General features: G+C 40.5%; 1 pseudogene; it reads right to left on the bottom strand.

Moving 5' to 3' along the window:
- Positions 1-458: 458 nt before the first annotated feature.
- On the bottom strand, positions 459-1,837 carry LOC108542985 (putative elongation factor 1-alpha-like 3; annotated as a pseudogene).
- Between the last annotated feature and the right edge of the window lie 1,029 nt (positions 1,838-2,866).

Here is a 2,866-nt window from a genome sequence, read left to right as displayed (position 1 = left end):
GGAGAATGGCGTGAACCCGGGAGGCGGAGCTTGCAGTGAGCCGAGATTGCGCCACTGCACTCCAGCCTGGGCGACAGAGCGAGACTCCATCTCAAAATAAATAAATAAATAAATAAATAAATAAATAAATAAATAAATATATAAGTATGTGTATACCTATGGAACAAACCTGCACTTTTCTGCATATGTATCCCAGAACTTAAAGTATAATTTAAAAAAAGAAGAGAGAGAAAAAAATATCAATTTTAAAAACTAATAACTTAAAACTGCCACATGCAAAAAAGAGAATCAAAGTGGTACACAAAACTTTTTCCTTTCCTTCTGAAGATTTTACAATGAATTGTTATCATTAACCAGTCTTCTACTATTAAACTTAAATGGTCAATTCAAACAAACAGCCCTGAGACCATTCTTCCACCACTGATTAAAACCGGGGTGGCTGGTATTAGGGCTAATATTCATTTAGCCTTCTGAGCCTTCTGGGCAGACTAGGTGACTTTGCCATCTCCAGCAGCCTTCTTGTCCACTCCTTTGATGAAACCCAAGAGCAACTGTCTGTCTCATATTATGAACAGCAAAGCCACCCAGAGGTGGATAGTGTGAGAAACTCTCAACACAAATGTGCTTGCCAGGAACTATATCAATGATGGCAGTATCACCAGACTTCAAGAATTTAGGGCCATCTTCCAGCATTTTACCAGAATGGAGATCAATCTTTTCCTTCAGCTCAGCAACCTTGCATGCAATGTGAACCATGTGGCTATCCAGTACAGGGGCATAACCAGCGCTGATTTGGCCTGGATGGTTCAGGATAATCACCTGAGCAGTGAAGTCAGCTGCTTCAATTGTTGGGTCGTTTTTGCTGTCACCAGCAATACTGCCACAACAAACATCCTTGACAGACACATTGTTGACATTGAAGTCCACGTTGTCCCCAGGAAGAGCTTCACTCAAAGCTTCATGGTGCATTTTGACAGATTTTACTTCAGTTGTAATGTTGACAGGAACAAAGTTGACCACCATACCAGGTTTGAGAATACCAGTTTCCACTCGGCCAACAGGAACAGTACCAATACCACCAATTTTGTAGACATCCTGGGGAGGCAGGCACACGGGCTTATTAGTTGGACGATTTGGTGGTAGGATGCAGTCCAGAGCCTCAAGCAACGTGGTTCCACTGACATTGCCATCCTTACGGGTGACCTTCCATCCCTTAAATCAAGGTATGTTAGCAGTTGGCTCCAACATGTTGTCACCATTCCAACCAGAAATTGGCAGAAATGCTATTGTGTCGGGGTTGTAGCCAATTTTCTTAATGTAGGTGGTGAATTGATTGCCTCATATCTCTTCTAGCTGTAGGGTGGCTCAGTGGAATCAGTTTTGTTAACACCAACAATTAGTTGTTTCACCCCCAGTGTGTAAGCCAGAAGGGCATGCTCTCAGGTCTGCCCATTCCTGGAGATGCCAGCTTCAAATTCAGCAACACCAGCAGCAACAATCAGGACAGCAGAGTCAGCCTGAGATGTCCCTGTAATCATGTTTTTGATGAAGTCTCTGTGTCCTGGGGCATCAATCATAGTCATGTAGTACTTATTGGTCTCAAATTTCCACAAGGAGGTATCAATGGACCACGTTCACACTCACCTTTCGGTTTATCCAAGACCCAGGCATACTTGAAGGAGCCCTTTCCCATCTCAGCAGCCTCCTTCTCAAATGTTTCAATGATTCTTTCGTTGATGCCACCGCATTTGTAGATCAGATGGCCAGTAGTGGTAAACTTGCCCAAATCTACATGTCCAATGACGACAATGTTGATATGAGTCTTTTTCTTTCCCATTTTGGCTTTTAGGGGTAGTGTTCATGACATCTGTATTCTGGCAGCAAACCCAGTGCGGAAAAGGGGGACAATTATTTTTTAGTACCTAGGTATGCTGGACACTGAAGTAGGAATGAGACCCTATAAAGTGGTGAGCTAAAAGAGACATGCCTCCCACAAGCAAAGAATTTATATTTTAATGTACATATTAAGAATGTGAACGGTTGAATAAATATATAATGAACATTATAATAAACATGTGAACGTAAAGACACTATTCAATAGTGTCTATACAATGACACTCTAAAATAGTTTCTATACTCTACTATACAATAGAGAGTTGTGGGGTTTGTGTTGGGTTCCTGTGGCTTCCTCTTGTGATTTCTGCTTGATCCTCTCCTCTTCCAGACCAACCTTTTAAGGTAGAGTGCTTTAAAACTCAGTCCTACAAATTATTCTCATCAGTACTACACTCTAATTCTGTGATTTGCCTGGAATCAATGCTTCCATCATTGGTATAATCCTATTACTTCCAATGTCACATATATCTTTCTGAATTCAAATTTTTATCTCATTCTAGTATTTCCCCAAGCTATAGGCTCATGTGTCTTTTCACTAAGCATTCATGTCCAAAACAGAAATCTTGATATCCCAACCATCATCCCCAAGTTCTGTATTTCATTATTTGTTCATCTCAATCACACAGTTGCTCAGGATAAAGATCTTGGAAGCATCCTAATTGCTCTTTTTTATAGTGCAACAGAATATACAGTCATCTGCCTTTAGAGTATAGTCCAGGTCTAATCACTTGTCAACAATTCCACTGTTCCTATCTTAATCCAAGCGACCATTGTCACTTTTCTGACTATGTAGTAGCCACCATATTGGTCTCCCTTTTTACATTTTACAGTGTCTTTTCCCTACAATCTATTATAAATACAACAATCTACGTAATCATTTCAAAATGCAGATTGGCGGTGACTCTACAATGTCTGCAATCTTTACACTTCATGTAAAATCAGAAATCTTTACTGTGTTCCAAAATGCCAT

Source organism: Rhinopithecus bieti, unplaced genomic scaffold, assembly GCF_001698545.2.
Source record: "Rhinopithecus bieti isolate Rb0 unplaced genomic scaffold, ASM169854v2 scaffold_23894, whole genome shotgun sequence".
Classification (NCBI taxonomy): domain Eukaryota; kingdom Metazoa; phylum Chordata; class Mammalia; order Primates; family Cercopithecidae; genus Rhinopithecus; species Rhinopithecus bieti.
Note: the sequence above shows the minus strand (reverse complement) of the source record. Positions and strands in the feature narration are given on the sequence as shown.